Here is a 12,461-nt window from a genome sequence, read left to right on the forward strand (position 1 = left end):
TCTCCCCTGCTCTTTGGCCCACAGAACTACATCTTCTGGCGCTAGTGGTGTCAGATGGGAAGTACATTTTCAGCTTCTGTACCAGGGCCTGTTGATATTGATTCACTCTCATACTGCGTTCCTCGGCAGGAATGACAGTGGAAAAGTTCGATTTCTACCAAGGGTCCAGGAGAGTGAACACCCAGTAATCTGTGTTGTCCAAAACCAGTAGTCAACATGGATGCCAGTTAAGGCCCAGCAGTAGTTAACATTGATGCCAGTTAAGGCCCTGCAGTAGTCAACATGGATGCCAGTTAAGGCCCAGCAGTAGTCAACATGGATGCCAGTTAAGGCCCAGCAGTAGCCAACATGGATGTCAGTTAAGGCCCAGCAGTAGTCAACATGGATGCCAGTTAAGGCCCAGCAACAAGGGTGCAAGGGCAGGCCCAGCAGTAGTCAACATGGATGCCAGTTAAGGCCCAGCAGTAGCCAACATGGAGGCAAGGACAGGCACACCAGAAGTCAACATGGATGCCAGTTAAGACCAAGCAGTGGCCAACATGGAGGCAAGGGCAGGCACACCAGTAGTCAACATGGATGCCAGTTGACTTGCGGAAATGCACACAGATGCGGTGCACCTTGTTGAGCAAGTCAGCCACATTGGGGTAAGTTTTAAGGAACCGCAGCAACATTAGGTTGAAGACGTGGGCTAGGTATGGTACATGTGTGAGGCTGCCGAGTTGCAGAGCCGCCACCAGGTTCAGCCCCTTGTCACATGCAACCTAGCTCACTGCTAATTACACACGAACCCAGGTGCTGACAGCTAACTGGCTAGGCCAGCTGTCAGTCACCATCAAGGGTACACCTGATGCCTCTCAACCGGGGGTGGTGAGGCCCCAACCATGGCTAGACCAAAAAAACTGAAATAAAACAGCTGGCTGGTTGGCTGGGGCGCGATCGGCGGGCCCCCGGCAACCAGTTCCGCTCCACCGTAGACATTGTGTGACGTCAGAGCATGGCAGTGAGGACACAGAGAACAATACAGTCTGCTTAAGAGGCCACGGAATTTGATCAAATACACTTTCAATCCTTTAAAGAGTCTCTAAGAGACGGCAAGTGCGGTAACCTGTGTATTAAAAAGACCTGGTCAATCCTGCCTTCAAAACGGCTAAAACATCCAAGGAAGGTAGAAGGTGCTGTTCAGCAGTTTGAGCACCGCCTGTTGGCGCTTACACACGGCAGTGCTGCTGCGCCTAAAACTAAAATAGCCGGATTATGGCTAGATTTAGCCTCACACCTTCATGCAGTTGTGCGTGATAGGCACCTCTTTGGAGGTAGGGGCGAAGAATAACAATACAGTCTTCTTAAGAGGCCCCGAGCTAAAAAATAAAAGGACGGCAGAGAACCCCCGCAAGTTGACATCCACAGATTATATGGTTCGAAATGGATAACACAAGGATGCTAAATTAGGATCCACCATTATCACTGTCTGTTCCTTTGAACAGTGGCGTGTATCTTGGAGATACAATAGATGACCAGACAGCCCTGCAAAATTGCACTTGAATTGAAGTCGATTTGATTTTAAAATTTAAATTGAAGGTTAGAAAATAAAAAAACATAAAGTAGCCATTACCAGCCTTTAGATGAGGCAGGCGTGGAACCTCACAAAAATTCGGCCTGACACAGTAGAGTAAGAGTAAAAAAATAAAATAGCTGGCTGGTTGGTGGGGGCGCGATCGGCAGGCGCCCGGGCAATCAGTGCCGCTCCTCTGCAGACGTAGTGTGACGTCAGAGCATGGCAGTGAGGACACAAAGAACAACGACAGGAAAACCAGTAGTTTACATGGATGCCAGTTAAGGCCCAGCACCAACGAGGCAAGGGCAGGCACACCAGTAGTCTACATGGATGCCAGTTAAGGCCCAGCAACAACGAGGCAAGGGCAGGCACACCAGTAGTCTACATGGATGCCAGTTAAGGCCCAGCAACAACGAGGCAAGGGCAGGCACACCAGTAGTCTACATAGATGCCAGTTAAGGCCCAGCAACAACGAGGCAAGCGCAGGCACACCAGTAGTCTACATGGATGCCAGTACACCTTAGGGACCAAGCCTGTTTGGGCCTTAATGACCAGGCTCATTTTTCAAAATCTGACCTGTCTCACTTTATGCGCTTATAGCTCAGTGATGCTTTAACGTATGCTAGCGATTCTGAGATAGTTTTTTCGTAACATATGGTACTTTATGTTAGTGGCAAAATTTGGTCACTGTCTTGTGAGTTTTTTGTGAAAAACATCAAAATATAATGAAAAATTTGAAAATTTTGCACTTTACGAACTTTGAAATTCTTTGCTTCTAAAAAAAAAAAAAAGGCACATGACAAAAATTTGTTAGTAAGCCACATTAACAATATGTCCTCTTTATTCTGGCTTCATTTCGTAAACATATTTCACTTTTTTAGGCTAGGTTCACACTATGTTACTGTGCGGCTGTATTTTTTTTGCGGCTGTAAATGTGCGGGTGAAACTGCGGCCGTGGGGAAAAATAGACATGCGGCTCAAAACATACGGTCATTTACTTGGAAATCTGGTTCAACTAAAAATACCAAATAAAATCTTAAGAAAGTGATGCAAACACCTCTGGATGCATCTGGGAAGGCAGGGAAACAGTTTACATGAATCGCTATTACCGGGGTTTGCGATCCTCTGCAGTATGCCGATGCCTCTCATGGTTAATATATTGAATTACTAAAACACATTTTCTTTGTAATAAAGTCCCTTTCATTGTTCAATAATTAAATGTAAACGATTCCATCATTTTGCAATTAAATATACTGTTAAAATAAATATATATATAAATAAATGTATATTTATATATATATTTATTTTTTGACAGTATATTTAATTGCACAATGATGGATTCGTTAGAATTAAATTATTGAACAAAGAAACTGTATTTATTTCAACGAAAATGTGTTTTATTAATTAAATATTAATTAGTACAGGAAGCTCCATAAGCCGTTAATTCATATTCCCGGCAATAGAGCATTCTGTACTAATCATCACTTAACTTTAATTAAAACATCAAATGTTTCTTCTAATTATGTTATCACAATAGCATTATTAGAAGAAACATTTAGAATTATATGTGCGTTCAGCTGATTGGCTGATCGGCTGAGAGCACATATAATCAGCGGGTCCGCAGTACAGTCACTTCATTGTGCTGCGGACCAGCGAAGAGACAACATCGGGGTGAGTATAGAGCTCTCCCCACCCCCTCCCCAGCACTGCACCCCTCCCATCAAGGAAGGGGGGTCACTTAACCCCTTCCTTGCTGGGATGGGTGCAGTCTGGCATCAGTCTGGCCCCCAAGGGGTTAAGGCGGATGCAATACATCCTCCCTTAACCCCTTGGGGGCCAGACTGTAAGCAGCGATCTGTAAAGATGCTGCATACTGTAAGGAGCACAACACCGCTCACAATGATGGGTGTTGTGCTCCTGTTTGTGTTTTTTTTGTGTGTTTCTCCCTTTTTGTTTTTCAGATATCGGTATCCTGGGGATTACGTCGGATTCCATGGACTACGTCGATGACCAGCGGTTGTTGTTTTTTTTTTTTAAATAAAATGGTCAATGAGGGGTGTGGGGGTGTTTTTATTTGAATAAAAAATGTTTTTAACTTGTGTCTTGTCTTTATTTCTTTACTTTATAGACTTAGTAGTGGAAGCCGTCTAATAGACGGAATCCATTACTAAGTTGGGGCCTAGTGTTAGCCGGTATAAAATGGCTAACACTAACCCCCCATTATTACCCCAGTACCCAATGCCACCAGGGGTACTGGGAAGAGCCGGGTGCCAGTGGTCCCGGAGCGTCAAAATTGGCGCTCCTGGACCGGGCGGCGTTTTTTTTTTAAATAAATAAATAATTTAAAAAAACGCATAGGGTCCCCCCTATTTTTATAACCAGCCGGGTTAAAAACCAAACGACAGCAGCCTGGTAACACCAGGGTGGGAAGAGCCATTGGTTTAGGCCCTCCCCAGCCTAAATGTTACCAGCCTGCGCCAATTTTGACGCTCCGGGACCACTGGCACCCGGCTCTTCCCAGTACCCCTGGTGGCATTGGGTACTGGGGTAATAATAGGGGGTTAGTGTTAGCCATTGTATACCGGCTAACACTAGGCCCCAAATTAGTAATGGATTCTGTCTATTAGACGGCTTCCACTACTAAGTCTATAAAGTAAAGAAATAAAGACAAGACACAAGTTAAAAAAATTTTTTATTCAAATAAAAACACCCCCACACCCCTCATTGACCATTTTATAAAAAAAAAAAAAACAACAACCGCTGGTCATCGACGTAGTCCATGGAATCCGACGTAATCCCCAGGATACCGATATCTGAAAAACAAAAAGGGAGAAACACACAAAAAAACACAAACAGGAGCACAACACCCATCATTGTGAGCGGTGTTGTGCTCCTTACAGTATGCAGCATCTTTACAGATCGCTGCTTACAGTCTGGCCCCCAAGGGGTTAAGGGAGGAGGTATTGCATCCCCCTTAACCCCTTGGGGGCCAGACTGATGCCAGACTGCACCCATCCCAGCAAGGAAGGGGTTAAGTGACCCCGCTTCCTTGCTGGGAGGGGTGCAGTGCTGGGGAGGGGGTGGGGAGAGCTCTATACTCACCCCGATGTTGTCTCTTCGCTGGTCCGCAGCACAATGAAGTCACTGTACTGCGGACCGGCTCATTATATGTGCGCTCAACCGATCAGCCAATCAGCTGAACGCACATATAATTCTAAATGTTTCTTCTAATAATGCTATTGTCATAACATAATTAGAAGAAACATTTGATGTTTTAATTAAAGTAAAGTGATGATTAGTACAGAAAGCTCTATTGCTGGGAATATGAATTAACGGCTTATGGAGCTTCCTGTACTAATTAATATTTAATTAATAAAACACATTTTCGTGGAAATAAATTCAGTTTCGGTGTTCAATAATTTAATTCTAACGAATCCATCATTGTGCAATTAAATATACTGTCAAAAAATAAATATATAGATAAATATACATTTATTTATATATCTATTTATTTTAACAGTATATTTAATTGCAAAATGATGGATTCGTTAGAAATAAATTATTGAACAACGAAAGTGTCTTTATTACAAAGAAAATGTGTTTTAGTAATTTAATATATTAACTATTAGAGGCATCGGCATTCGGCATCATTGCCGGCTATTTTTGAAGTACTCCGTACGGACCGCCTGTCAATTCGGGGCCGCATATTCAGCCGCAAACAATGGTCTTGTTCATTTTTTACGGGTCCGTTTACGATCGGGCCGTAGATTCATACATAGTGTGCACTGTGCAGCCGTATATCCTATACTTTCCAGCGTTCGCATGAACCACCAAAAATACCGCCGCACAATTACAGCCGCAAATACAGCCGCACACTTACATAGTCTGAACCTGGCCTTAGGGTGTTACGGGGCTTAGAAATGTATCAGCAAATTATCAAATTTTCATGAAATTTCCAAAACTGATTTTTTTAGGGACCAGTTATTTTTTTAAGTTGATTTAGGAGGCTTGTATACTGGAAACCCCCATAAGTGACCCCATTTTGGAAACTAGACACCTTAAAGAATTAATCTAGGGGTATAATGAGCATTTTAACCCTACAGGGGCTGGAGGAAAGTATTCACAATTAGGCCGGAAAAAAATGGAAAATAGAAATTTTCCAATAATATATTTGTTAAGATTAAAGTATATCATTTTCATAATAAACATGAGAGAAAATGCACCCCAAATTTTGTAACGCAGGTTCTCCTGAGTACAATGGTACCCCATATGTGGGCGTAAACCACTGTATGGGCACACAGCTGGGCTCAGAAGGGAAGGAGCGCCTATTAGCATTTCCAGTTCAGATTTTGCTGAACCCCCCCAAAAGTCACCCCATTTTGGAAAGTACACCCCTCAAAGAATGCATCTTGGGGTGTGGTGACCATTTTCACCCCACAGGTATTAGAGGAAAGTATTCAAAAGAAGACAGTAAAAATGAAAAAATTTAATTTTTCCAATAATATGTTTGTTTAGTTTGAAATTTCTCAATTTCACGAGGAACAGGGGAGAAAACTCACCCCAATATATGTAACGCAGGTACTCCTGAGTAGAACGGTACCCCATATGTGGGCATAAACCACTGTGTGGGCACACAGCGGGCCTCAGAAGGGAAGGAGCGCCAATTAGCATTTCCAGTTCAGTTTTGCTGAAGAAGTTTCTGAGCGCCAGGTGCGTTTGCAGAGCCCCTGTAGTGTCAGCAGAATAACCCCCCTCCAAAAGTCACCCCATTTAGGAAAGTACACCCTCAAGGAATTCATCTTGGGGTGTGGTGAGCATTTTGACCCCACAGGTATTGGAGGAAAGTATTCAAAACTAGACCATAAAAATGAAAAAAAAATAGAATTTTTCCAATAACATGTTTGTTTGGTTTGAAATTTCTCAATTTCACTAGGAACAGGGGAGAAAAAGCACCCCAAAATTTGTAACGGGGTGGTGTTGGGGTGTTTACTGGCTATATGGGGTGGTTATGGGCAATCTTGGGGTGTTTACTGGCTATCTAGGGGTGGTTACTGGCTATCTGGGGTGGTGATGGGCAATCTGGGGGTGTTCACTGGCTATCTGGGGTGGTGACGGGCAATCTGGTGGTGTTCACTGACTATCTGGGGTTGCAACGGGCAATCTGGGTTGGTGACGGGAAATCTGGGGTGGTGACGGGCAATCTGGGCTGGTTGCGAGCAATCTGGGGTGGTTGTGAGCAATCTGGGGTGGTAATAGGCAATTTGGGGTAGTTACAGGCAGTCTGTGGCAATCTGGGGTGGTTACGGGCAATCTGTGGTGGTTACGGGCTGTCTGGAATGGTTATGGGCTATCTGGGGGGATACGGGCAATCTGGGGAGATTACGGGCAATCTGGGGAGATTACGGGAAATCTGGGGTAATGACAGGCAATCGGGGGTAGTAACAGGCAGTCTGGGGTAGTGACGGGCAATCTGGGGTGGTGACGGGCAATCTGGGGTTGTTATGGGCTGTCTGGGATGGTTAGGGGCTGTCTGGGATGGTTCTGGGCTATCTGGGGTGGATACGGGCAATCTGGGGTGGATACGAGCAATCTGGGGAGATTACGGACAATCTGGGGAGATTACAGGCAATATAGGGTGGTTACAGGCAATCTGGCGTGGTTACGGGCAATCTGGGGTGGTGACGGGCAATCTGGGGTGGTTACAGGTAATCTGGGGTGGTTACAAGTAATCCAGGGTGGTTACGGGTAATCCAGGGTGGTTACGGGTAATCCAGGGCACTTGACTTTGGTGACAGGCGTAAAAAAGTGCCGGCACCATTTGGAACAAGCGATCAGTGGTATATAGTATATACCGCTGATCACTTGTACTGGGACCACACCGGGTGGTCACCGATCATTGCCCCATGCTCTCAGCCACCTCCGGTGGTGGAGAGAATGAAGCTTTGATCATTTTTAGGAATCCATCACTGTGAACAGAGTCTGTTCACAGAGATGGCGGCGGCCATCTTGGATCAGATGGCCGCCCTGGGAGGGAAGGGTCAGTGACCAGGTCACTAGGGTTAATTCTGGGGACAGGGGGGGACATGTTCTCATCTCCTCTCACTGTGGATTCACGGTGAGAAGAGATGAAAGCGTTCAGCTGCGCTGGCAATGTCTGTTACCGGTGGCCGCCGTTATACTCGTAATAACGGCGATCGCCGGTGAGGGGACTTGCCGGGACTGACCCCACACTCTGCCCCAACCCCTCAGCTACCTCCGGTAGCTGAGAGGAGGGGGCTGCAGGCATTACCGGCGCCGATGCACTATTCTGCACCATCGCCATAAAGAGCTGATGGCAGCAGAATAGAGCCCATTAGTGATCGCCGTAAAAATCCGTATCGGCGGTCACTAATAACATAATACATGTATTCTCTGGGTCGTTACGGTTACGGCGATACCACATTTGTATAGGTTTTTTTAACTATTATCACTTTGGCGCAATAGAAACTATCTTCCTAGCAAAAACTCCACAAAAACTGTCGCCACATTGCAAGATCCATAGCGTTCTCATCTTGATGCAACAGAGCTGGTTTTGGGCTTATTTTTTGCGGGAAGATCTGTAGTTTCTATTGATACCAAGTTTTATATGTATATGACTTTTTGATCTCTTTTATGACGTATTTTTTTTTTTTACAGCGTGTGTAGTGCGATATAATTATTGATATAGTTTTATAGATTGGGTCTTTACGGACATGGCGATACCAAATATGTATAGGATTTGTGTTTTTGATCACTTTTATGTTACGTTTTATTTGGTATAGGGAATGTAATGCATCTTTATTATTGGGGGGGGGGGGCTGGGGGGGGGACTGTGTTGTGTTTGGTGCACACTTTTTTTTCACTTATTTTTAACTTTTACACTAGTGTACATTACTGTACACTAGTGTAAAATACTTCGATCACTGATACAATACAATGCAGTACCTGATGTACTGCAGTGTATTGTATCATGCCTCATGCTGACAGGCAATAGCCACAGCCACCCCTGTCAGCATGAGGCATCTCCATGGTGACCCCGGGGACCTTTATTAGGACCCCGGGATCACCATGGAGACATCGGGACCCCGGACTGGGATCCATCGGGACCCGTTAGATGCCGCTGTCATGGTTTGACAGCGGCATTTAACGGGTTAAACTGCCCGGAGCGGATAATGAGGTCATGAGGCCAATAATGAGGCCAATAATGAGGCCAAGTTTCCTCACCCAGGTGACCCAGCAAGCACTGTTTGGGATGGCATAGTACTGCGATTCCCAGTATTTAATATAACTGGGTGGTAATCTTCTGCCAGAATTCAGATATTATGAGGCATTCCCAAATCATATGCCAAAAATCCAATTTGGGATGTCTACATCTATAGCATTCACTTGACTGGTATCTGCCCATTTTATGCATACAAATAGGTGTAAGAAAGCTTTGATCTATAAGGGTATGTGCACACTACGGAAATCACTTGGATATCTTGCAGCAGATTCCGCCGCTTGTCCCTGTGTGCTCCCGCTTCACTCTCTGCCTGTTCTATAGACTCCATTCTATGGTCAGGTGTATTCCACCATTCGCCCGAAGAATGAACCTGTCCATTCTTTGGACGGACAACGAAATCTGCCTGACCATAGAATGGAGTCTATAGGACCAGCGGAAATTCAAGTGGGAGCGCGCGCGGGGGGCGAGACGCGTTATCCGCGTGATTTCCGCAGTGTGCACATACCCTCATAAGAAGCTGGGTCAGTCTTTTATTGACTGCCGGGGTAACATATAAATGAGATGTTAGGATATCAGACCATTCCTGTTCCACTATATCCCCAAGAGATTGCAGCCACCTGTCCTCTACCTTTGGCGTATTGGATTTCAGTTTCGCTTGGATAAGAAATGAATATAGAGCAGATATCAGACCCCTGGGACCTTGTGATTTTAATATGTCAATAAGAGGGTATTGTGAAAAATAAAGATTAGGGCCCAGAAACTGTAATTGGAAAGCATGTCGCAGTTGAAGGTACCTATATATAGATCCTCTGGCCAGCTCACTTTTCTCCTGCAACTGGAAAGAACAGAAATTTGGACATCTACATATATCTTCCAGTTTACTAATCCCATGTTGAATCCAGAACGGAGGTTCTAATTGTGGTGGAATCACATGGGAATCTCTAACATTGTGTCTTTGTATTGCAGGGGGAAAAGAGAGGATTCATTACCAGGTAGAGATCTTTTGCGGCATATGAGCAGGTTCATTTGGCTGAACCTGCTGACAGTGCCGCTTTTACTGTATCTCTATAAAGGCTGTAGCCTTGCAGTGCTGGAATCTTGGATTCAAATCCCACCAAGGGCAACATCTGCAAAGAGTTTGTATGTTCTCTTCATATTTGTGTGTGTTTTCTCCGGGTACTTTGGTTTCCTCCCACACCTAAAACATACAGATAGGTCAATTTAGATTGTGAGCCCTAATGGGGACTATGTTTACTACGAAAAGTGCTGCAGAATCCGTTGCCGCTGTACAAATAAAAACATTATTATAAAGGGAATATTTCCAGATTTTGAGAGCTAAAGGCTCTATAGCCCGGGCAAACACAAGGGGTAACATTATTGGACATCCGAGAAATGGAAAAGGAGAAATAGGAAGAATACACACCATTCACCATTATACGTGCTTTCGGGCACTAATATAATGATATCCATTTAATAAATGTATGACCAATTTTGAATCTATGAAATATTTCAAATAGGTACTGCCACCCTTTGGAGTCGAAGTCCTTGGCTGCGTCCAGTTAAGCCAAGGCCCAGTCCTCCCTCCTCACCCTGCTCACCTATTGTAAGCACCTGAACTCTCAAGTGTATCATTTCTACTTGAAATTCCTATTTAGCTCTGACAGACTAGACCTCTGACAGAATGGATTCTTCTAGCGGAATCCACCCAAAGAATTGACATGTAAGAGTATGTGCACACTACGGAATCCCGATGGAACACCCTCCGTGGATTCCTCTGCTCGCAGAGGTTGGTGGCCACCTGCGTCTCCACTGGTCCCAAAGACTTCATTTAATGGTTTGCCAGATTCCGCCATCCGCACAATGAATTAGCGGGTTCATTCTTCAGGCGGGCGGCGGAATCTGTCAAACCATAGAATGAAGTCTATGGGAGCAGCGGAGACGCGCACGGCTGCAAGCTACGGAATCCGCGGATGGTGTTCTGTCGGGATTCTGTAGTGTGCACATACCCTCAAAGTGGATCCACACCAGGAAATTTTACTAGAAAATTCTGCCATGTGAACAACAGAGCGGAAATCCCATTGAACACAATGGGACATTGCTCTGTTCATATTTTAAGGGAAGAATTTCGAGCTGTAATTAAGAGCGGATTCTTCTTCAAATTCCTCACCTATTCCTCAGTGTGCACATACCCTAATCCTGCACAAGCCTATATATAGGAGTTTGGCCATATGAACTTTTCTTCTCCCCTTGGTACTTTTTGTAGTTACAATAAGATCCAATAATTGGTTTATATCTTTCCCTAATGCCAGCTCCTGTGCAATGTTCAGTGGGTATTGTCCGACATTAGCTGGGACTGTGACACTAGGTTTCAAGTGTTAGAGTTGTAAAATTACCTTTTATTAAATTATATCCTTCTAGGAGAAATCTCATGTCGACCGACAGGAACACACAACATCGGTGGCGTCTGCGTTACTACTACTACGTTTATTCAAAATACAGTTATGGTTATAGTATCTGGTTATCAGACGACCAGCATTGGGCATGCATAGAAATAATACAAAAGAAAAGACTCAACATTTTAGACAATGGATAGCTGTGTAAATATTATTGGCTTCACAGTTTGATACACTTTGATACATAAATGTAACTAGCTCTAGAGCAAAGGTAGGGAACTTAGCTTTCCAGCTGTGGGAAAACTACAACTCCCATCATTCCTGGACGAACAAAGCTAAAGCTTTGGCTGTCCAAGCATGATGGGAGTTGTAGTTTTGTAACAGCTGGAGAGCCAAGGTTCCCTACCCCTGCTGTCGAATGCCGGTGTCAGGACTGTATCAAAGAACAATGGGCCTTCATAGTCTCACACAGGGAACGCCTCATGCATATATATATATAGGATCGTGTGTATATATTCCTGATTGTGAAGGAGTTTTAATGTGTGTGGGGCTGCTTTACTGTGAGCAGCCCAGCACACATTAGTGTTAGGAGCCGGGGATAATGACAGGCATCCGCAATTATAAGGCTGCCTGCCATTAACTCTGTCAAAAGCCACAATCAATAGAGACTGAGCGGGTCCAACTGTGGGGGTCCAAATCCCTTTCCCTGGGGGTATAATACTTACCTACGTCATGTCAGATAAGTGATCTTCTCATAATATTGATTAAAGCAAAACTGTCATTTCAGGGTCATTTTTCTGAAAACAATAAATATCTATAGTACAAGCGATTTTAGGAAACTCTGTAATAGGTTTTATCGAGCAAAAGAGTGTCCTTCTGTAATGAAAAAGCAGTTTTCCTAGGTCCCCCCTGACTTCAGAAGAAGCAGGATTTCTGTGTCCTTTATGTGGCTATGAAGAGAGGAGGGGCTGAGAGGAGTGAGTGAGCACGGAGCAGTCCTGCACAGCACAACACCCTGCAATCTTCTCTCAGCAAGTTCCTAGATAAGCACTGACCTTTCTTACCTCTGAATCCAGCATTTTAGGTGCCCAGACAGTCTACAAACAGCTGACCCTTATGTCTCCTCTTCCTGCTCACTCATCTCCCTCGGCCCCTCCCCCCTCCATAGGGAAATAATGGACACAGCAGAACCCGACTTCACAGGCTTCTCTGTAATGTAGACAAATTTGCCTGATAATGCACAGATAAGACGTGGGGGGGGGGGGGGGGGGGG

This window comes from Dendropsophus ebraccatus, chromosome 3 (genome assembly GCF_027789765.1).
Source record: "Dendropsophus ebraccatus isolate aDenEbr1 chromosome 3, aDenEbr1.pat, whole genome shotgun sequence".
Lineage (NCBI taxonomy): Eukaryota > Metazoa > Chordata > Amphibia > Anura > Hylidae > Dendropsophus > Dendropsophus ebraccatus.